The sequence below is a fragment of the Pinus tabuliformis genome, chromosome 6, assembly GCF_031772625.1.
Source record: "Pinus tabuliformis cultivar Carrire ecotype Pingquan chromosome 6, CPIR1, whole genome shotgun sequence".
NCBI lineage: Eukaryota > Viridiplantae > Streptophyta > Pinopsida > Pinales > Pinaceae > Pinus > Pinus tabuliformis.
This window is the reverse complement of record NC_142292.1, coordinates 4,956,919-4,981,919: the sequence shown is the minus strand read 5'-3', so window position 1 is coordinate 4,981,919 and position 25,001 is coordinate 4,956,919.

Sequence of the window (25,001 nt, the reverse complement as noted above, 5' to 3'; positions counted from 1 at the left end):
ATTTCATTTATCCCCTAGAGAAAAGAGAAGAATAGTCCACAATAACACATCCTATTCATGGATAAATGAACAATTATATAAGACAGGACCAGATCTCATTATCAAAATATGTGTTCGGGAGGACGAAATATTGGAGATACTAAAAGCTTGTCACAATGAGCCATGTGGAGGACATTTTTTTGACAGGAGAACTGCTTACAAAATCTTGCTTTTAGGATATTATTGGCCTTCCATTTTTAGGGACACCAAGGAATATGTTAAAATATGTGATAGTTGTCAGAGAATGGGCAAACCTACTCTTTCAAATGAAATGCCACTGCAACCACAGGTACTTATCTAACCATTTGAAAAATGGGCACTGGATTTTGTTGGACCAATCAACCCACCTTCAAAGCAAAATAAGTATGTTCTGGTATGAACTAATTATGTCACTAAATGGGTAGAAGCTAAATCACTTCCTTTTTCTAATGAAAATATTGTAGTTTCATTTCTTTTTGAGGATATTTTTACTCATTTTGGTATCCCAAGAGAAATTGTAATAGTTCAAGGGACACAGTTCACATCTAGACTAGTGTAGAAGCTTGTGGACCAATACAAGATAAAACATTGGAAGTCAACTCCATACCATCCACAAGCCAATGGACAATTTGAGTCCATAAATAAGGTGATTGAGGCTATCCTTACAAAAACTATACATCTACATAGGAAAGACTGGGTGTAAAAACTTCCAGAAGCCTTATGGGCCTACAAAACTACATGGAGGAATACTGCAGGGCATACTCTCTATGAACTTGTTTATGCGAAGTAAGTCATACTTCCGATAGAGTTCTAGATCTAGACCTATAACAAAAAAGTCTAGTTAGATCTTGACTTGTCAGAAGCCCAGAAGCAAAGGATGACACAATTAAATGAGCTCGATGAAATCAGATAAGAGGCCTTCCAGAGAACCATCTTAGTGCCACAACCGAGGTCAATATGGCATGATAAGTACATTAAAGAAAGGAAGCTTTATCCGGGAGATTGGGCATTTCTCTTTGATTTAAAATTCAAAAATTTTCAAGGGAAATTCCAAACCCATTGGCTTGGACCTTATGAAATTGAGAATGTCTTTGACAATGGTGTAGTTAGAATCAGGACTATTGACGAAGATAAAAGTCCTCTATTAGTAAATGGACATCGACTAAAGCTTTACCAGAAACCATTAACGAAAGAGGAATTTGTTAAAATGTTTCAAGATAATTCAAAACTAATGATGGTTAAGAAGAATTCTTCTTCTTTTCCACCTTAGAAATTTCTACTCAGTTTGCTCCTAAATAATCTATATATATATATAATAAATTATATATATATATATATATATATATATATATATATATATATACATATAATAATATGAATATATATATATATATATATATATATAATAAAAATTTGTATAAACATGAAAACCAACATGTTGTTGGCATGTTTATACAGAAAATTTAAAGTGAAAAACAATTTGTTGGCACTTCAAATTTTCTTGTAAAAAAAATAAAAATAATAATAAAGTTCATCTACTAAATCCTTCTTTCTCTTAGCCGTAGAATCAACAACTTTCCACATCTTGGACAACTTTCCTCAACTTGGACAAGTTTCCGCAGCTTGGACAAGTTTCCACAGCTAAAACAAGTTTCTGCATCCTAATAGCTTTTTGAAGTCTACAAACATGCTTAGTGATTTGGATTAAAGGAAAGTTGACAGCAAGGTACCTATAGGAGATCAAAGGACAACAAATAAGGTTAGCAAAAGAAGATCAAAAGTACGTGCTACTTTAATTTAACAATAGCGAAGGTTATATATCATATATGACTATGAAGATATAGTACTAAAATGCGATCATTATAACCTAAGGATAATGGCTGCCTAACAAGATATCATATGCCACCACTTAAAAATTCATGTCACGACCTTATTCCAAATCTACTGAAGTAATTACCAAATCATAAGTTTAAATGGGCCTAACAATCGAATTCATCACTATAATCCTTATGATAATCTATCCGTTCTTCCCTATTCTTACACTCCTTTGGACTTTCATAGCCACTCCATCTTTCTGCCAGTTAGCAAACCCTAGTAGCTCCATTTTCCTGTCAAGGTAGCCAATCTTCGAGGAAAAGCATCCTTCGGAATGGGGATAATTATTTGAACTGAGCCAGCAGGGAAGCAATTCTTGGAGGGGTACCCACAAACTAGGGAGCTGCTGCAAAGGAGACAATGGTTGCAATTCATTGAAAAATTTAACGGCTTCCACAAGGAAGTAACCAAGACATTTTCATGCTCATTCGATGGAATTGAAGCCAAATTTTGGGACATTAAGCTCACGATAACAGAGTCTATGATTGTTGAAGCTACCGAGCTACCAAGGAATGGAGAAAAATGGTTTAAAAATAGGGGGATTGATAGTGAGGACCAGAAGGTCTTCCTCAAGAATCTGAACATGGATACTATGGTCTAGAAGAAAGGTATTCCCAAAACTGCTCTTAAAAAGAAATGGATAAAACTTATTACTTGTGCTTCAAAAGTTTATCAGTTGTGAGGGTAGGTTTGGGAAAATGTATTTTTATCATGTTAGGATGATGATGCACTTCCTTGAGGATCATCAGATGAACCTCCCTTATTTCCTCTTAAATAGCCTTGAGAAAATGTCTACAAACGTTCAGAATAAAATTAAATGTATAGAAAACACCATGTATCATCATGGCCTGATAAAAATATTGGTCGAATTTCATCTCCAAAGTATAGGGGATAACTGAGAGAGTTTCCTAGTAAGGAACCACTTTGAAGAAAACTCCCTAGAGAAAGCAAGTAGCTGTAGGGCCCTCAGAGGTTGGAAGAGAACCATACAAGTGATGAAGGAACATGCACCTCAAACTTAGCAAAAGTATCAGAAGAAAAGCTGCCTATAGTAAATATTTTGGAGAGAATGAAGAGGGGAAACCCTAGAAGAAACAAAGTCAGTCCAAGTAAAGAAGAATTCTCACAAACTAAGACCCATCCTCTAGAAGAAAAAATAGAGAATAAAAGGAGGAAAGTACATAAAATACAAATCCCAAGATTAAGGAGGAGCACAATTTTGAGCACGATCCCACAAACAACCTCAAAAACTACAAAATACACTAATCTTGAGGAAAATGAGCCAAATGAAAAGGAGGAAACTAAAAATGAGCCAACAGAGAATACTCCAATAGAGGATGAGCCAACGGAGAATGAGCTAATAGGGGATGAGCCAATTGAAAGCCTTGGAAATTCTCCAAAAGGGTCACCAAGATCATCACCACAACGTTACATCTCACCTCTAAGAAGCCCAATGCACAGTCCGGGTATTGAACCTATTCAACAAGAAATATATGACTATATAGAGTCACTGGAAAGGAAAGAGACAACAACAAAGGAAAAAATTCAAAGTCCTGGAGAAGGGAGCAACTAGGTAAATGAACAATCAACCTCAAACATCTTAAACCAGGAGATCTTTGAACTAGAAACATTGAACCGATATCTCAAAAATGAGAATCAAGCATTGAAGACACAGAGTGAGATCTAGATTGAAAAGAATGACAATCTGATCCTTCATCTAAGCTTGTGGTATAAGAAAAAAAAAAGGTTGAAGAAAGAAAACAGAATTATGAAGAGAGAGATTATCACTTTAAAGTACAAAATTCTGATGAGAAAGCCTAGAATGTCGATCACTGCCAAAAGGAAGAAAACAATGAAACATGGAGATGATAAACAAGAGGCACAAGCAAATGACAAGGAAGAAGTGTATGAGGACATACAACATCTCCAGTCTAGGGGAATGTAGAGTCTGAAGATTGTCCTACCATGACATCCTTTTTTTCCTAATGGTCCTCTCTTTTCCTATATAATTACCACCTAAATAAAGCCATATGCACCAGGTTTTGATGAAGGTATGCAATAATATGTATTCTTGTTCATATTTAACTTTATACCCTATTGTTTTGTTAAACTTTGCAATTGGCTACCGAATCAGTCTGTTTTTGTAGCTAATCCAGGTTTATGTACCTGTCTCCATTGTTTGCAAGGTTCCGGAGTTCCAGGTCAGCAGCAAAGGGTGCGGATGGATAGAGGATGGCTCCCTCGTGGATCCCTTCCTATCCCCTCGAAACTATTTGCTAAGATAAGCGCAGGAGATCACGATCAAACTCCAAGTCAACTGCTAGATTAATGCAGAACAAAACCCGAGATCAATTGAAACCTTATCGTTTTGCTTTCGGAATAGAAAAACGAAGGTTTAGAGATATAAGTTTAGATAGGATATAGATATTAGGCTTGAATTATTCATGCAGTTATGCCAAGAGACCTGCTATAAAACTTATGGCCGCACTGTGATTTGGGTGTGTGCCGAATGATGTAATTTTGAACAGTTTGTGAATTCCATTTGAATAGAATTGGTTTTGTGTGTAAGTGTTGTGTTGATTGGAAGCTATGAACTGCTATGTGGAGGGCCCCTACAAACAGTGACATGTTTTAATCAATTGCAATACAATTTCCTCTCATTCTTCAAATGCTCTATTTCATGTGAAAATGCAACATAATGATCGCGCCAGCGAGTTGTTATTTGCATAAGTACTTTCATTTGCTTTATACCTAGTTTAGTATGTTATTTAATTTTCTTTATACCTGGTACAACATGGTCATTTCATTTGCTTATTATCTAGCATAGTTGAAGTGTGTTTAATTCATAATATAGATGTTGCTTGGGTTATTTTGTTTGAGCGAAAATTGAATAAGTAAAAGAGTGAGAGTTCTCTCCTAAACAATTGAGTTTAGACAATATTTCTTCATAGCTAATAGAATAAGTTTCTTTTTTCACTTAGTGAATTAGAAGCTGCAGGATAAATATTCAGGATCAAAAATCCCAAAACAATTTAATACAAGTAGGACCACTCTCATATCATCTGTAACTAATTAGATAGAGATTAACTCCTAGGTGACTTTGTCAACATATCTAAGAATTACGACACTAATATAATTGACAAAAACCACCTCCATATCCATCTTAAGTTTAGATCCTAACAAATACATAACGAACTAATGAATAAATTCCAAGCACAGAGTGTGCACCTATACTTCATCTGTCTACACACCTTGGTTGACAATTTATGATTGACAATTCAAAGACATTGAATTGGCCAAACAACATGATAATGAGAAATATTTTTGTAATGGCTACGTGCCTATAAATATTTTTGTATTGAGTCTTACTATTTCCCATGGATTGAGAGAGAAGATGATTTCCTTTCGAATATATATCTATCTATCTATCTATATCTATCTCTCTCTCTCTCTCTCTCTCTATATATATATATATATATATATATTGTTTGCTAGGTTATGTGAATCCTAAGATTCCTGGCACACCTAACCTATTGCTTGAGTAGCCATGACCTATGGGAATTTTGTTGACATTATGGCTAATGTGTTGTCTATGATGGCAACCTATTTGATACAAGTTGTCAACATTGTGATAACATGATGGTTATGTAGATTGATACAAATGATACACATGTTATGAACATATAGTTTGAAAGTTTAGAGACAAGTGAATGATAAAGGTGATGCTTGAGAAATTATATGTGAGTCCTATGAAGAAAGGTCGTGTACATACACAAGTTCTGTAAGTGAAAGCCATGTACAAAATCTAAACAATGGTAATTTTAATATCAGGGGTATTTTCCATGGTATTGGCCCATAGTAATGGGAGCGACAACTGTTATTTGATCCCGTCAAAGAATACTAACGAAATTACCAAGGAATTTACGTATGGTATTAGCTAAGGCTAAAACAATATAAGGAGATGGAGATCACGGTGGTAGGTTTGCAAGTATTGGGTTATACATGTGTGTGATCTGATTTGGAATAGGTATGCACCTGTGAGCAAGGAGAAGACTCAAATCTGAAAGATCTTAAGTATGTTGAAATAATATATGCTTAATTTCTTAACTTGTTGCAAATGTCTAAGTAACTAACAATTATAGATCTGTGGTTATAATGATGTTGTGGTCGAAATGATTCATGCATAAGTCTTTAATATTGATATTAAAGGTTCCGGAGTGTGATGTTATGTTTGCAATGAAAGTTATCAGATATGTATGTAGGTATGTTTGGGAATAGTCACGTACATACACGGATCTATCTCTGTAGGGTCGCATATATATTCTGTGAAATATTTTTCAATGTGTGAATATCTGTACATGGGTATTGTGTGTGGTAAGAATGTACATATGCAGATATGATTCGGATTTAAACAGGAACGCAACAAATTACAGAGATAACCATATACACAAAGATGCAGCGGAAATAATACTTCATTTCATTAATGGAAAATACTGAAATATGCTTACAAACAGAAATGGCAATAAACTAGCTAGGGCGATGGTAGCCTATCTCTGAGAAGAGATGTGATGGCTACATGCCTCTGAACTGTGTTACAATGAGGCTCGAAGGCCTATTTATTGTTGAGAAACAATGGAAAAACCCTTAACATTCCAAAACCTAACCCTAGGAGATGAAACGCCAAACTGTGGGCCCCGTTTGGGGGTAAGTTGGTACATCAACTTCCCGGGGTCGTAACTTTGGCATATGATCTCCGTTTGACGCGTACAATAGCTCATTAGAAAGATCTATCCGAGCACTATCATTGTTGGAATGGGCAACACCAGTCCATACCATGGACTCGTGTTGCCCCCAGATTCCCCAAAAAACGTCGTTTAGGGCCTCAAAACGGCTCCGGAAGTTCAGGACCCGAAAAACTGCTAAAAATAGTAAGTTGTGCTACAATTAAGGAAACTGAAAATGCTAAGAAAGACAATGGTGGGGGTCCAGGTGGACTTGGCAGGTGGCCACCAATATCCACCTGGATCATTCCTCCCCCCTTAGGAAGCAATGGTCCCCATTGCGTTGAGCTCCTCCATGAGATGAGGAAACTTCTGCTGAACTTGTTCCCTGGTGAGCCACTTGCCCTGCTGAAGGAGTTGGCCCGCTTTGACAACTCGATACAGTTGTATATTCTGTTGGCGAGTGTTCTTGATCTGTGTGTCCATGATCCGATCAGTTGCAGCTTGTTCCATGCAATCTGGATTTAATTCTGTGGGTTTGAGCTGTTCTGCAATGTCGGATGTGTCTAGCAATGGTGGAAAGTATGGCCGAAGGCGGTCCACATTAAATACTGGGTGCAGGCCAAGGAATGGGGGAATGCTGAGCTCAAATGCATTGTCTCCCATAGCCTTAGTAATGGTGTAAGGACCATATCGGAGTGGTCTCAATTTCCGATAGGCTCCAGTAAGGCGTTCCTTTTGCAAATGCAACCAGACTTTGTCGCCCACCTGAAACTTGTGTGGCACCCGATGTTGATCATGTCGCTGCTTGTACTTGGCATTTGATTTCTCAAGAATGTCATGGACCTGCTGGCGAATATGTTGGATGCGCTCAATGAAGCTGGTGGCCTTATCTGTTTCGGACTGGACATGAGCTGAATTCCTGTGAGTAGCTGCAAGTGGCATGGCCACATCAATGGGGCATAGTGGCTGGAATCCCAAACCCACCTGAAAAGGGCTATGGCCAGTGGAGCTGTGAAGAGCTCGGTTGTAGCTGTGCTGAACGTAGGGGAGGCTCTCGTCCCATGTGCGTGGATGCTTTGAGTTATACATGCGCAGAATGTGCACAATCATCCTATTGACAACCTCTGTCTGGCCATCAGTTTGAGGATGGAAGGCTGTGGACTTCGTGAGTTTGGTGTCCAGCATTGACCAGAGACTGGACCAAAAGGTGCTGAGAAACCGACTGTCCCGATCTGAGATGATAGACTGTGGGATCCCAAAGTGCACCCACACTCGTTCAAAGAAGAGTTTAGCAGTGGCTTCTGCTGTGATATTCTTCTTGCAGGCCATCATAATGGCCATCTTTGAGAACCTGTCGACGACCACAAAAACACAGTCATTTCCATGCTTAGTGGAAGGAAGGCCTGACATGTAATCCATGGAGATGGATTCCCAAGGTCGACTAGGGGTAGGCAACGGGGTATAGAGGCCTTGCTTCTTAATGGTCGGTTTGGCAATGGCACAGGCAGTACATGATCGGATGTACTTCCCAACATCCTGTCGAAGATTCGGCCAATAGAAATAGTTTTGCAGTACTGCCACTGTTTTCTCGACCCCGAAATGCCCAGCAGCCCGACTGTAGTGTGCTTCCCAAATCATCTTGGCACGCTCGCTTGAAGGAACACAAAGGTGACCGAGGTGGCATAATAGGGCATCTTGGAGGTGAAAATCTGCAACCTGCCGACCCTCCAAGAGTGTCTGGTATGTGTGGCCGAATTCTGGGTCGCTTTTGTAGAGAAGTGGCCAATCAGAAGTCTCGTGCCCGCAAGAGTTGAGCACGGTGGTTAGCGCCATGATCGGTGGTCGACTGAGGCAATCTGCAAAATTATTGGTGCTGCCCTTTTTATACTTGATATTCAAGTGAAACTGTTGCAGGTATGTAGACCACTTCTGATGGCGATCATTCTGCAATTTCCCTTGGGTCTGTATGAACTGCAGAGGTCGGTGGTCTGTGTGGATGACCGTTTCCTTCCCCAAAATGTAATGCTTCCATTGTCGGCAGGCCTGTACAATGGAATACATCTCTTTATCATAAGTGGGGTACTTCCGGACTGTGTCTGAAAGTGTTTCACTGTGATATGCCACTGGATGTCCATGTTGAGTAAGGACTGCCCCAATAGCATAGTCAGAGGCATCTGTCTCGACCTCAAATGGTTGTTGTAAATCTGGTAACGCGAGCACTGGTGCCGTGCAGAGGCGATCCTTCAACTCCCTGAATGCCTTCTGTTGAGATTCAGACCAAAAGAATTTTGCTTTCGCCCCGCCCTTGGTGACTTGACTCAAGGGCCAAGAAATATGAGAAAATCCCAACACAAACCTGCGGTAGAAGTTGGCAAGACCTAGAAAGCTGCGGAGCTCTGTTAGAGTGGTTGGAGAGGGCCAATCCCGAATGACTTGGACCTTGGCTGGATCGACATGCACCCCCTGTTCATCAATGATGTATCCCAGATACTGAACCTCGGTCATGCCAAAAGTGCATTTCTCCAAATTGGCACATAGCTTGTGTTGCCGCAGTGTTTGGAGAACCTGTCGGATGTGGTGGAGGTGCTCTTCCCAACTCTGGCTGAAGATCAGAATGTCATCCAAGTATACTACTACAAAGGAGTTGTTGAATGGCCGCAAGATGTCATCCATTAGCCTCATAAAGGTTGCAGGAGCATTCGTCAATCCGAAAGGCATGACCAACCATTCGAAGAGGCCCTCCTTGGATTTGAAGGCAGTCTTCCACACATCTGAGGGTTCAATTGGTACCTGGTGATATCCTGACTTCAGATCGATCTTGCTGAAATATTTCGCCCCCTTTAGTTGGTCTAGGAGGTCATCAATCCGCGGGATCGGGTACCTATTACGGACAGTGATCTTGTTCAGCGCCCGATAGTCAATACAGAGTCTCCACGTCCCATCCTTCTTCTGTACCAACACTATCGGGCTCCCACAGGGCGAAGAACTCGGACGGATGTGACCTTTCTACAGGAGCTCCTGAATCTGCCTCTTGATTTCATTGTTCTCCAGAACGGAGCGCCGATAAATTGGTCCATTGGGTAGCAGCGCACCTGGGGTCAGATCGATGGAGTGCTTGACTTGACAGTGCAGAGGAACCCCTGCCGGGGAGGTGAAGATGTCTTCGTACTCCTCCACAATCTTGTCCATCTGTAGCTGCCGTGCAGAGGGACCCCGTTTGGAGGCCGCGGCCACTGTCTTCTTCTTCCCTTGAGGGCGTATCATCAGGAAAACAAATTTCCTGGTTTTGGAAATGATCTTACTGCATTGTTTTGCAGTAATCAAAGAGATGGCGGCAGGTGGTGCTACCTCTGGTATCCTGAACAACTTATTTCCCAATGTAATAATAACAGCACGGGGCCTTGATTCATACACAGCATGTCGCTTCCACAAGTATGGTTGTCCTAGTAATACATCACAAACTTCAAGGGGAGCAATGTCACACAATACCTCATCCGTGAAGGGCTTGATGTTGTATGGAAGGCGACACTGCTGGCTCACGCGAAGATCTCGCCCTTGGTGAAGCCACCCAATGGTGTATGGTTGTGGATGTGCTGTGGTCGGTAAGCCCAACCGCTTCACGACCTCTGCCGAAATGAGGTTCTTTTGACTCCCGCTATCAACAATGAACTATATCGGGGAGCCCTTTACCCACATCTGGGAGTGGAAGAGACGCTCCTCCTCCTCTGGATCTTCGGGTTCATTTTTCTGGATCTTTGCGGTAGCAACAGTGGCGCTGGGATCCCATCAATGATCTGCTTCCCTTTTTCATACCCCTTATCGGGTTCTGACTCAGAGTCGGAACATGCATCTGATTCTGAAACCTTTAGCTCAGCCACCAGTGACTGCTTGGCCCGACACTCACTTGTGTTGTGAGTGGAGCTCTTATGGAACTCGCACCATTTTCCAGTGTCCTTTTTCGGCTTCGCGGCATTGCTCTTTGCTTGCAGCTTCGGCTGGTTGTCTTGGGCTGTCCCGCCTTGGCTTTGTCCTTTGTTCTGTGGTTTAGGGGCACCTTTCCCCTGCTTTGGATTCGCAGATCCAAAGTCTCGCTTCTTTTGTTTAAACTTCTGCTCGACCTTGACGGCATACTAGTATGCTGCGCCGAGCGAGGGGATGTTTAGGAACTGTATTTCTTCCTGGATGTACTTGTGCAGGCAGCCACGGTATTTGAGTATCAAATGTCGCTCCGAATCCTTGATACCCAACTTTGTGCGAAGGGTATGGAAAAGATTGGTGAACTCCGGCACGTCTTGGTCCCTTCCCTGCCGCAGCGTGGTCCACTTTATGTATTCATCCTCATAGCTTCCAACAGGGTAGTACTACTCCTTGATGGCATCTTGGAACGAATCCCAGGTGGGTGCGGCTGAAAATAGTGAGCCAGTACTTTCATCCTTCTGCTCGCAGTAGGTTTCCCACCAGTCCTTGACGTGGGGGGCTGCTTTGAGAAGAGCAAAAACAATCTTTTCCCGACTCGAAAATTCATGAACAGAAAAATAACCCTCTAGCAGATTTAACCATTTATCTACGGCATCGGCGTCTATCTGACCCTCGAATATGGGGATTTCAAAATTAACTTGTACCTTAAAGGGTGTGGCGTTTCCAGAGGAGCTGCTGGAAGCCGATGTGCCGCTTCTGGGTAGCCGCTGAAGGATCTGCGCAAAGCTGTCCATCATCGTGTTCCGTTGTCGCTCGAGTGCTTCTTCGAGCAAGATTTTGATGGGATCTCCTGCCCCCTCATCTTTCTTCTCGTCCGCCATGGGAGGCCGTCGGGATTTGCGAGGCTGGTCTTGCAAAGGTTCAACCAGTTCAAGCCCTAACTCCTTATATCCCGACCTTGTTGGGGACATGCAAAGAAAAACAGAGAAAAAGCAGACCGCTCTGATACCACTGATCCGGATTTAAACATGAACGCAACAAATTACAGAGATAACCATATACACAAAGATGCAGCGGAAATAATACTTCATTTCATTAATGGAAAATACTGAAATATGCTTACAAACAGAAATGGCAATAAACTAGCTAGGGCGATGGTAGCTTATCTCTGAGAAGAGATGTGATGGCTACATGCCTCTGAACTGTGTTACAATGAGGCTCGAAGGCCTATTTATTGTTGAGAAACAATGGAAAAACCCTTAACATTCCAAAACCTAACCCTAGGAGATGAAACGCCAAACTGTGGGCCCCGTTTGGGGGTAAGTTGGTACATCAACTTCCTGGGGTCGTAACTTTGGCATATGATCTCCGTTTGACGCGTACAATAGCTCATTAGAAAGATCTATCCGAGCACTATCATTGTTGGAACGGGCAGCCCCCGGATTCCCCAAAAAACGTCGTTTAGGGCCTCAAAACGGCTCCGGAAGTTCAGGACCCGAAAAACTGCTAAAAATAGTAAGTTGTGCTACAATTAAGGAAACTGAAAATGCTGAGAAAGACAATGGTGGGGGTCCAGGTGGACTTGGCAGGTGGCCACCAATATCCACCTGGATCAAGATATGCCTTGTGGAAGTTGTGTATATAAACTGGGGTTTGATTTGATGCTTGATGTTCACAGTTGATGATGTATGGTTTATTTGTTATCACTTGTCAATGATATCTCTATCTTAATAATATATCTCTAACAATGATGATGAGGTTGGTTAATTGGTAATGATGCTACAATATGGATCTATGATTGGTTCAGTAAATCTGTGATTGATCTATGTATGGTTTTGTTTTACAGCGCTTTAGGTTTCAGCGTTATGTGGTTTAAGATCTGTATGCGGGGAAGATACAGAGAAAGTGCGTATATACGTCTATCTTATTCGGGACAATAACGTACATATTTTGATATTTATTTATGGTTGGGTTCTATATTCAGTGGTTTGATAATGAATATTCTTCCAATAATGAGGATGATGAATCACATCAAGATTATATGTTATTTATGGGACTTGAAGAACAATCTGTATATGAATCTGGTGATGTCTTTATGGATTCTCTAGGAGAAATTGATAGTGAATATTCTTTCAGTAATGAGGATGATGAAAAGGAGTCTTGGATATTACCCAAAATCCCCTTTTCAAATAAAAATCGGCCCTTGACCTGTGGTAACAACCTACAGGCTTTATCGGAAGCGCTTAAGGCTTTAAGCCTTTTATGACCATGGACATATGAGGAATCGAAGCCACATGTTTATCGGTGCTCTTAATCACCCATCGGAAGCCACTATCCGAGCTTTAAAGCTCAAAAGCACCATATTACATGAGTGGGGAATGATCCATCATAAATACATGGGAATCATATATATATAAAGCCCCCTTTTATAACCGTGCCCACATACATATATAAATATATGGGAACAATACAAAACCCACTCTAATCAAAATACCGGACTTCAAATTATATATATACCTTTGCAATTTTCGGCAAGTCCGATATCGGCTGTCACCACCATAAACATTATATCGCGGACCCGATCTACAATTCACCACAGTTGATATTTCTATCGCATCCGCCTCCGCCCAATAGTATTTCGTTGGTGATCGGCGATCGCTCGATGCGCTATACACATATATGCATCCGTCGATATAGAACCAGACCTGACTTGAGAATTCAACCCGATATATAAAATATTGCGTCCACTTTCATTTCTAAGGTTTCCGATGCGATAGCGTTCCGCCGATATAGAACCAGACCCGACTTGGGAATTCAACCCGATATATAAAATATCGCGTCCGCTTTCATTTTTAAGGTTTCCGGTGCGATATCGCTCCGCTGTCGCCGATATGCCGATGCGATGATGTTACCCGGACCCGATAAGTTCAAAGGCAAACTTAATATTATTTCAAGTCCGCCCAGTGCTCTGCTAAAGGTTTCGGCGTCGATTCTCTATGTTAATGGCTTCTCCGCTCTCGGACTCTAGTTAACCCAGATTGGCTTTAAACACAAGATTGCTTACGGTTATGAATAAACGCATAGACAGATCGAATTGCATGAACTTTAAAAAGGTAATTTAAACACACAAGACCTCCACAGACCGCATTAACAAAACGCTGCACAAAGCACTGTAATTGTTTATAAATAAAACACAAAGTCTGGGCCTTTGGCCATATTACACCATAAAATGACCTTTGTTGCCCAAATACAATCCACAACACACTTTGAGCTCTCGCTCCACTCCAAAACCTCTCACTCTTCTCTCCCCTCATCACATTTGTTCTCTTTTTTAACTCAATAATTTCTCTAACAATCTCTAGCAACAATATTCTATTTTTAAGAGATCTAACAGCAATCGTCTATCTCTTAGCTCTCATGCACACCTAAGCTAACAAATATTATCCCTAATCTAAATAAAACAATGCCTTATTTATTACAATAACTAACAATTTGAGAAGTCATCCTTCTCAGTAATAGTCGATGAAATTTACTGTGATTAGCCACAACATGTGGACAATCCTCCACATTGCTGGCTAATGTCGATGCTCCTGCATCAGACTCCCGAGGAAGAAAAGATTTGTCCTTCAAACCTTCAGGACTCACTCCATATTTCTGTAGTTCAGCTGTTGTCAACCAACTGGAATCTTCCACTGGCTGCTCCTTCCACTTGACTAGATATTGGAAATATGTCTGTCCTCTGGTTTTCTTAGATACTCTTCGGTCTAAAATAGCTTCAACTTATTTTTGAGATGCTTTTGGTACTTGTTCCTCCCAATCCACAGTTTGAATTTCATCACTTGTGACTTCTTTCTGCAACTCTGTTTCTGCCTCTCTGAATGGATACAAGTCTGCAATATTAAAAATGGGGGATATTCCGATCCCTTCTGGTAGCTCAATCTCATATGCATTAGCTGAAAATTTCCTTTTGATTTTACAGGGTCCTATTTTCTTCAGTTTTTGTTTATTATAAGTCCTTGTAGGAAATCTCTCCTTCCTCAAATATGCCATGACTAAATCTCCTACTTGAAATTCTTTTTCTCTCCTATTCAGATCTCCTCTTTGTTTATATCTTCTGCTGCTTTCCTGTAATTTATCTTTGACTTCTTCTTGTAGGTTTTGCATTTGTTCAGCAAAATATTCAGCACTTGCACTTTTGGCTTCCTGTTTTCCCAAATCTCTAAGCTCATATACTCCTCTCGGATGCATTCCAAAGACAATCTGGAATGGACTCATTCCTGTGCTTCGGTTTGGTGTATCATTGTAAGCAAATTCAGCTTGAGCTAATGCCAAATCCCACTGTTTGGGATTCTGATGAACCAGAGTTCTTAATATATTTCCCAAGCTTCTGTTCACAACTTCAGTTTGTCCATCGATCTGAGGATGGTAGGCTGAACTAAAACTAAGTTTAGTTCCCAACTTCTTCCAAAGTGTTCTCCAGAAATGCCCTACAAATTTTGTATCCCGATCTAATACAATGCTCACAGGTAAACCATGCAATCTTACAATCTCAGAAAAGAACAAATTGGCTATGTGTGTGGCATCGCTAGTCTTCTTACAAGCAATAAAATGGGCCATTTTTGAAAATCTGTCTACAACAACATATATAGAATCATTTCCTCTCTGAGTTTTTGGTAAACCCAGAACAAAGTCCATACTCACTGCATCCCATGGTCGATCTGGTATGGGCAATGGCTGATATAGACCTGTATTTTGACTCCTTCCTTTGGCATACTGACATACCCTGCATTTCTCAACAAATTTTTTAACATTAGTTTGCATTTTAGGCCAATAATAAAAAGCATTCACGTGAGTGAAAGTTTTGTCTTGTCCAAAATGACCAGACAATCCTCCACTGTGCTTTTCTTTAATGATGTTTTCTCTCATTGAACATTTAGGAATGCATAATTTGTTGCTCTTAAATAACAGGCCTCCTTGAATAAGGTAGTCCATCCATTGACTTCTGTTATGGCTCATTGGATTCTGCACTGTCGTGTAGATATCCCTAAAATCCTCATCATCATGATACATTTCTATCATCTCATCAAAACCTACAACACCCACTTTGAATTCTTGCAAAAGAAAACTTACCCTGCTCAACGCATCTGCCACTTTATTAGACTTACCGCTTTTGTGCTTTATTACAAAAGTGAAACTTTGTAGAAATTCTACCCACTTGGCATGCTTCTGATTTAACTTTGGCTGATTATTAATGAACTGCAAAGTATGACTATCTGAATATAAAATGAATTCCTTTGGCAGTAAGTAATGCCTCCACTTTTTCAACGCCTGCACAATAGCGTAGAATTCTTTGTCATATGAAGAATATCTCCTTTTCGCATCATTTAATTTCTCGCTGAAATACGCTATCGGTCTTTTCTCTTGGCTCAACACCGCCCCAATTGCTTCTCCACTTGCATCAGTTTCCACTTGAAAGACTTTCTCGAAATTTGACAATGCTAGAATAGGCTTTTCTGTTATCTTTCTTTTCAACAAATTAAAATTACTGTCGGCTGCTTCTGTCCATTGAAATGGTTGATTGACCTCCCTGATTGTCTCAAGGATTGGTGCACAAACTTGACTGAACCCTTTTATAAACTTCCTGTAAAAACTAGCAAGTCCATGGAAACTTCTTACCTCGAATACACTCCTGGGAGTAGGCCACTTTCTGATTGCTTGTACCTTTTTCGGATCCATTTTTAAACCTTCTCTGGAAATCACAAACCCCAAATATACCAGCTCCTCTTTCATGAAACTACATTTCTTCAAGTTAATTAGTAGTTTTTCCTTCTACAGTGTTTTCAAGACTAACTTCAAATGTTGCAAATGTTCCTCTTTACTTTTGCTGAAAACCAGAATATCATCAAGGTAAACAACAACAAATTTACCTGTATATTCTTTCAGGACCTCGTTCATTAGTCTCATGAATGTGCTGGGCGCATTAGTGAGCCCAAAAGTCATCACTAACCACTCATACAGTCCACTATTTGTTTTGAACGTTGTCTTCCATTCATCGCCTTCCCGAATTCTAATCTGATGATACCCGCTTTTTAAATCTATCTTTGTAAAATACCTAGATCCACTTAAAAAGTCCATTAAATCATCCATTCTGGGCAAAGGAAATCTATACCTGACTGTTATCTTATTGATAGCTCTGGAATCGGTGCACATGCGCCATTCTCCTCCCTTTTTCGGACTAAGCATCGTTGGCACATCGCACGGACTCAGACTTTCTTGGATCAGTCCCTTGTCCATTAACTCTTGAACCTGTCTTGCAACCTCTGCATTTTCCTGAGCAATTAATCTATAGGCAGCTTTATTAGGTAGACTTGATCCTGGTATTAAGTCGATATGGTGACTTATACTCCTAATCGGTGGTAATTCATTTGGCAATTCATCCACAATGATATCCATGTAACTATTTAACACAGATTGAATTTCTTCAGGCAAATCATTTAAATTGGTGGAGGTTAAAATTACCTTTGGCCTTCCTACGATAGCGAAATGCACCTCTTCTATTTTATCAACCTCTTGTAGCAGTTCCTTGCCACTCATCAACATAATACTATTTTCAGGTTGCTCTTTGTCAACATCATTTTTTACTGGCAGCAATGTATGTTTAACTCCGTCCTTCTCTATAGTATATGTATTCCTTCTCCCATCATGAATCGCCTTCCTGTCAAATTGCCACGGTCTTCCCAATAACACATGACATACATCCATGGGCATTATGTCACATAAGATCACGTCTTTGTATGTGCCGATGTGCATTTACACATTACACTACTCTGTCACAATGACTTGATGACCCTTCTGTAGCCAAGATACTTTGTAAGGTGTAGGATGCGCTTTCCTTGTTAATCCGAGCTTTTCCACCATCTCTGTAGACACAAGATTTTCAGTACTCCTGCTATCAATTATAACCTTACAACACTTACCCTTTGACTTGCACGTAGTCCTGAATAAGTTCTTCCTTTGCGCAGGTTATCCAATCTCCTTGTCTGATCTTAACAAAGTTCTTCTAAGCAGCAATGCTTCACCTTCTTCCGGTGGTTCTTCTACAAGTCGAGGTGTTTCTGGCTCTGCCTCAGCCACATTTGCACCCCTATGGCTTGCTGACTTGTTACGAGGACAGTCTCGTGACATATGTCCCCATTCTCCATAGGTATAACACCTAACATCTCTTCCTCGCCCTCTTCCTCTGGGTGCAAATCTCCCTCTACTAGATTCACACATCTGTGGTGATCTGCTACTTGAACTCCCTGTGTCAATTTGACGTTGTGTTCCTCTAGATCGGCCAGCTCCTCTACCTCTTGTTGATCTCTTTCCTCTGTTCCTTTGACTTTGTTTTCTTAATATCTTCTCTTCTGCCTTCAATCCTGCTTGATAGGCATCCTCAACAGTTTTCAGACTTAACAGACCAATCTCATCTTGGATCTCATACCTTAGCCCATTAACATATCTAGCTACTTTTTCCAAATCATCCTCTACATGCCCTATTCTGATACTTAATCTGTAAAATTCTTCAGTATATTCTTTAATAGACATTCCTTTTTGCTTCAGATTTTGCATCTGCTTAAAAAGATTCAAATGATAATCTTTCGGCAAAAACTTGGCTTTCAGTTTACTTACCATTTTATCCCACTGCTTGATCTTAGATTTCCCCTTTCTCGTTCTTGATGTCTGTACCTCGTCCCACCAGATGGCTGCATGACCTTTCAATCTAGTTACTACAAATTTTACCTTCTTGTTCTCTTCAACCTCTTCATAATCGAAGTACTGATCTATGGATCTGATCCAATCCATGAGCTCCTCGGCATTCAGACTCCCTTCATACATAGGAATCTCCACTTTAGGTTTGCCTCCAACCTTTGCCAGCATCTTCAGGATTTTGATATTTTCATTCTCTTCTTCTGCTTCCACATCTGTATCAGATTCTTCTGCAGGACTCTCAGCTCCCTCGTCAGGCGCTCTTCTTTGGGCTGTCTCCATTGCCTCCATTCGTGTACGCAAACTCCGCACTTCTTCTATCAAAACTACATTTGGTTCTGGTCTCCCTCGACCAATTCCTCTCCTTGGCGGCATCTTTACTGTAAACACTATCTCTTCTGCTCTGATACCAAAATGATGAAAAGGAGTCTTGGATATTACCCAAAATCCCCTTTTCAAATAAAAATCGGCCCTTGACCTGTGGTAACAACCTACAGGCTTTATCGGAAGCGCTTAAGGCTTTAAGCCTTTTATGACCATGGACATATGAGGAATCAAAGCCACCTTTTTATCGGTGCTCTTAATCACCCATCGGAAGCCACCACCCGAGCTTTAAAGCTCGCAAGCACCATATTACATGAGTCGGGAATGATCCATCATAAATACATGGGAATCATATATATATAAAGCCCCCTTTTATAACCGCGCCCACATACATATATAAATATATGGGAACAATACAAAACCCACTCTAATCAAAATACCGGACTTCAAATTATATATATACCTTTGCAATTTTTGGCAAGTCCGATATCGGCTGTCACCACCATAAACATTATACCGCGGACCCGATGACCCCGATGAGGTTGCGGACCCGATCTACAATTCACCACAATTGATATTTCTATCGCATCCGCCTCCGCCCAATAGTATTTCGTCGGCGATCGACGATCACTTGATGCGCTAGACACATATATGCATCCGCCGATATAGAACCGGACCCGACTTGGGAATTCAACCCGATATATAAAATGTCGCGTCCACTTTCATTTCTAAGGTTTCCGATGCGATAGCGTTCCGCCGATATAGAACCGGACCCGACTTGGGAATTCAACTTTGATATATAAAATATCGCATCCGCTTTCATTTTTAAGGTTTCCGGTGCGATATCGCTCTGCTGTCGCCGATATGCCGATGCGATGATGTTACCCGGACCTGATAAGTTCAAAGGTAAACTTAATATTATTTCAAGTCCGCCCAGTGCTCTGCTAAAGGTTTCGGCGTTGATTCTCTATGTTAATGGCTTCTCCGCTCTCGGACTCTAGTTAACCCAGATTGGCTTTAAACACAAGATTGCTTACGGTTATGAATAAACGCACAAACAGATCGAATTGCATGAACATTAAAAAGGTAATTTAAACACACAAGACCTCCACAGACCGCATTAACAAAATGCTGCACAAAGCACTGTAATTGTTTATAAATAAAACACAAAGTCTGGGCCTTTGGCCAGATTACACCATAAAATGATGTTTGTTGCCCAAATACAGTCCACAACACACTTTGAGCTCTCCCTCCACTCCAAAACCTCTCACTCTTCTCTCCCCTCATCACATTTGTCCTCTTTTTTAACTCAATAATTTCTCTAACAATCTCTAGCAACAATATTCTATTTTTAAGAGATCTAACAACAATCGTCTATCTCTTAGCTCTCATGCACACCTAAGCTAACAAATATTATCCCTAATCTAAATAAAACAATGCCTTATTTATTACAATAACTAACAATTTGAGAAGTCATCCTTCTTGGTAATAGTCGATGAAATTTATTGTGATTAGCCACAACATGTGGACAATCCTCCACATTGCTGGCTAATGTCGATGCTCCTGCATCAGAGGATGATGAATCAGATCAGGATTATATTTTAATTCTTTATGGCATTTGAAGAGCAATTTGTAGATGAATCTGATGATGTCTTTATGGATGTTATAGAAAAAATTGATAAGCTTAGGGTTATAAACGAGAATCAAGAAAAGGAAATGAATATGTATAAGAAAAGCACTCTTGTTGAAGAAATAACTTAGCTAAATTTTTTTCTAGAAGAAGTTAAATTAGCTAAAGAATTTTTGAAAATGCAATTTCTATAAAAGAAAAGACACTGTGAAAATTTTGAACTTGAAATTGTGGGTCTATGAAAGAAACTTGAGAAAATAAAGGCTCTAAATTTTAGATTTGCTAAAGGATCTGAGAATTTAGAAGAAATAATTAAAGTGCAACACTCTCCTATAATCAAGACAGGTCTTAGATACAACCCAAATGGTGAAACATCAAATACTATGAAATCTTCTCAAACAGGTACATGAATCTATGTCAATGCAGTATAAGGAAGAAGTCATCAGAATTATAGAACTCAACAAAATAATGAAGGATCAAATCCTTCCCATGCAAAACAACCTTAGCATGAACAAAAGGAAAGTTACTCAAGAAGGTACTACACTCCCAAGTATTCTTACTTCAATGGCCAATGCTTCACTTATCACAATTTGGCTATAAAGAAGCTCATTGTGTTACCTATAAAACATTTATGACTAGAGAAGCAAGAAAAAAACAGAATACAATCGGGACAAAGAAATCTTCTTGTTAGGGTCCTGTAAATATAGGAGTATTGTATTTTGAAGAAGTATTTATCCCACTAAAATATCATAAATATTTATTTTATCATTTAAATTTTGTTGTTGAAAAGAAAAAGAAAAGAAAAGGAAAAAATCAAAATAAAAAATAAGAAAAATGAAAAGAAAAAGAAAAGAAAAAGGGGAATAAAAGAAAAATGAAAATAAAAAATAAAAGATTAATAAATTAAAGAAATATATATAATAAATTCTATTATAATGATGCCAGTTAAAATATCACTTTTAAAATCTATTCAGAAAGTTTCAATCGTTTTGAAAACTTTGGTTATAATATTTTCAGCATGATATTACATTTTTTGTAATTTTATTATAATAAGTGTGCATGTACTGACGATGGATATCTCCTTCGCCAGGATCAACCGTGGGAGCAACTTTTCAGACCTCCCGAGACTCTTGACTATTAACAGAATGGGGGGAGGGTTTGGAAAGAAAGATTCCTCCAAACCCCCTTAAGAAGACATGACAATACCTCAACCTTCCCCCCCGCCCGCCCCCCCTAAAACAACTTACATGCTCACCCCACCAAAAATTCCCTCTCCTTCTCGCTTCCGCCCGCCACCTCTCCATGTCACCTCCCAACATCACCTCCACCTATTCCCCATACCATTTATCATTCCTCCATCCTCAAGGTTAGCCTCATCCCTCTCCATGTCGACACCCTTCCTTACCATCCAACCATTCAAACGTTCCAATTACCTGCCAAATGAACGTTGGGAATTTACTCTTTCCTACTAATTTGATCCTTTTCTGAATTAAGTTTTCCCCCACGACTGAAACGATTGTTTTTCCGTTATGATCCCTCATCATTCCCTTTATAAACTACCATAGGAGACAACATTTCTCCCCTTTCATGATTTTATTCTATGTGCAGGTAGTTGCAGGGTGAATTTACAGTGAATAGGCATTGTTGGTAAATCATTTTCATAGCAAAATATTGTCAATTTGTAAATTGGGTGACCTGTTTCCTAATATTCCTCAGTTCAAAATGTCTACGTAGAAAAGAAAGGGAAATATGGTTGAAGAGAACCCTATGATTCCCCCAGTCCCAGACCTTGACAAAACACCTTTAATTGACACCCAATTCAAGATTTCTGAGACTGATTGTGAGTTTGATCTATACAAACTTCACAATTGGGAAAAATAGAAATACCTTGACCACAACAATGATCTGAGCATCTAGGATAAATTTCTTGCCCAATTCCTTTTCCCCCAAACCGATTTCTTCCCTGAGTTCTCCACCTGGTGTCACCTCCGATACCTTCCTAGCAAGAAAGCAGTCATTGCTCAAAACAACAAAATTATTTTCTCTATATCTCCTGAAAGCATTTTTCAAGCTTTACAAATAAATATCCAATCCTCCTTGCATTCCTTTTCCTCTAATTCATTGATTGAATTATATAAACAACTTACATTTCCCCATAGAGATCATATTTCTTCGTGTTTCCTCCCTGAAAATGTTGAGTTACCCATAACAACTCCCCCATACCTTGCTTTCATTTTTCTAAAAATGTCAAAATAGGTAATTTCAATGGTCACTCGACTACTTGGTTATAATTCAAACCAGTGGGTAGATGAGGTAGTTTTAGGATTCTTTTCATTTTTCTTAGTGGGACAAAAGCATTCAGTTTTGTTTAAATATAATCAATTATCATTTGAAACCAAACATGAGACGTTTATGAAATTCAAAGTTGAAGGAGCATTCAAGTATTAGTTAGTGTTAGTGTGTCTCATGTTATATTATCAGGAAGACATATTCAAATTCCAATTGCAGGAGATGGATGAGCAAGAAATCCCCTTGTTACTTATCCATTGGACTTCAATGGTCAAGAGGAATTCAGAGAAATACACATATAAAGATTTCGTAGATCAATTTCTTCACACTTCTCTATGTTTTTTATGTAGTGACATCATACCAAGGATATCTCCAGAAATCAAGAAGGTCTTACACCTTTCAGAACAGTCAAAGGTTGGAGACTGGTACTTATACCAGAACTACATAGAGATAATGATTTATGGATGTGAACTCCCTCCATATCGCCTACCAGTTTTTGTACCAGTAAGAGTATTTTATTTAGAGTATGCTAGACAGATGCTTAATATGGATGAGCTGCATTTTGTATCTAACAAGAAAAAATCATAGTTCAAACTAAAAGCACAAGTGGGCCCTTACATTGTGAATACTAGAGAAACAATAAAGGAGTTGGAGACAATCCTGAAACATATGAAGTTAAAACTCATTTTTACATGGTCCTATGACCCCTTAGGAGTAATCTCTAAGCTAAGGGTTGAACAAAAAGGTACTACTTATCCTCATATGCCAAGGCTTGAGATAGAACAATATGAAAACCAAGAGGAATGGGTAGAAGACAATTTAGTGGAAGCTGAGGAATAGATGGTTAGTGAGTCATCATTAAAGAATCCCATCCCTAAATATAAAGAAATCAAGAGGACAAGGGAAAGTATGTCACCTAACAACTCAGAGACACAAGCTATATATTTTCTTATTTTTAAGAGAAGGAAGAAGGATCAATAGTCCACAACCAAAACTGATAGCAGAACTAATCCTCGGGTGATCAACATTCAGGAAGAATCTTCAGAGGAAAGGGATACCCAGGAGCAGACAACTTTAGTTTTGACAGGCACTCCTACCACCTCACTCCCTTATATAGAAGAGATAACGCAATCTCCTGTTTCTTCTACTTCTCAGTCTCCACTGCAGCCAAGTATTTTTGCTAGGTATAAAGAAATTAAACTAAAGAATGAAGCTCTTAAAGCTTCAACATACTCAGGTTCTGGAAACAGACTTCCGCTACTCAGGATGGGCTATTTTCTGCTTTTGAATAAAAAAAGGGGCAATTTAAAATGGCCTTCTTGGAGCCCAAGGTTGCAGCCCCTAGGGGTGCTAAATATTATAAGGCCTCAATATTTTTAGTTGACACTAAACAGGTCCATGAAATCGATCAGATTGATTTGCATAAGCAGGAAAGAGAAATGATTTATTCTACTTTAACTAGCTTTGCCATGGCTACTTTAAAATTGTAGGATTCATTGAACAATTTCCACTCACAACTCAAAATTAAGAGGATTTCCTTTATGGCTAAAGATACCATAATCAGAACATTGGAAGAATTAGTTATTAGCCTAGGATATGATCCTAGTCATGTCAAGGCAACATAGGAAGTTATCTAAAGCAAGAATGTTGACATTCAAGCTCTTAGAAAATAGACCAAACTCCAACTATAGAACACCCCCAAACCAAAGAAGTCATAAGTTTGGAGATGGAGAAAGAATTGTTTTTCACTTTAGTAGTGGAGAAAAATACTCAAATACAAAAAACGGAATAAGACATGGAGGCAAAACAAAAGCAAAAGGAAAAATGGGAAGCAACAGGTGAAGAAGTGTTGGGTTGTGTTATATTCTTTCCATGACTACCCCGGGAATTTCTTTTTGGACCCTATATTAGGTGACAGGACCTACCTATGGTTTTGCACATGGATTTCGCACATGGTTTTGGGCATGATGGTTTTATGTCCATGGTATTTTGTAGATTTGGTCAAGGGAACTACAATTATGTTCTAATCCAGGGTTAATGGATTGGGGTTTATGAATGCTTCAGCATGTATATATATGTATTGTAACATTGAAAGGAAAATAAAGAAAAATCAATTTGGTAGTCCCGTTTTTGGGATCTAGGGGAAAATATATGTGTATATATGTTTTTTTAATGCTCTCACCATTGTTTATTTTCTAGTTTTTAGAATTGGAATGTAGGTAATTTATGTATGGGCTTAAAACCTACAAGAAACAGGTGAAGTAGCAGGTACATCAGCAAGAACATCAACAAGAAAAACTATAATTCAGCTCCTGTCACATATAGAAGCTTCAGACTCCTCTGAAGGATAACTCAAGATTTGGGGGAATTGTCTTTAACAAACAAAGAAGTAGAGAAACTGACAGCAACTCTGACCAAGATGGAGGAAAGTAAAATAAAGGAAGATAATGCATATTTGGTAGAAGTGCAGAAGA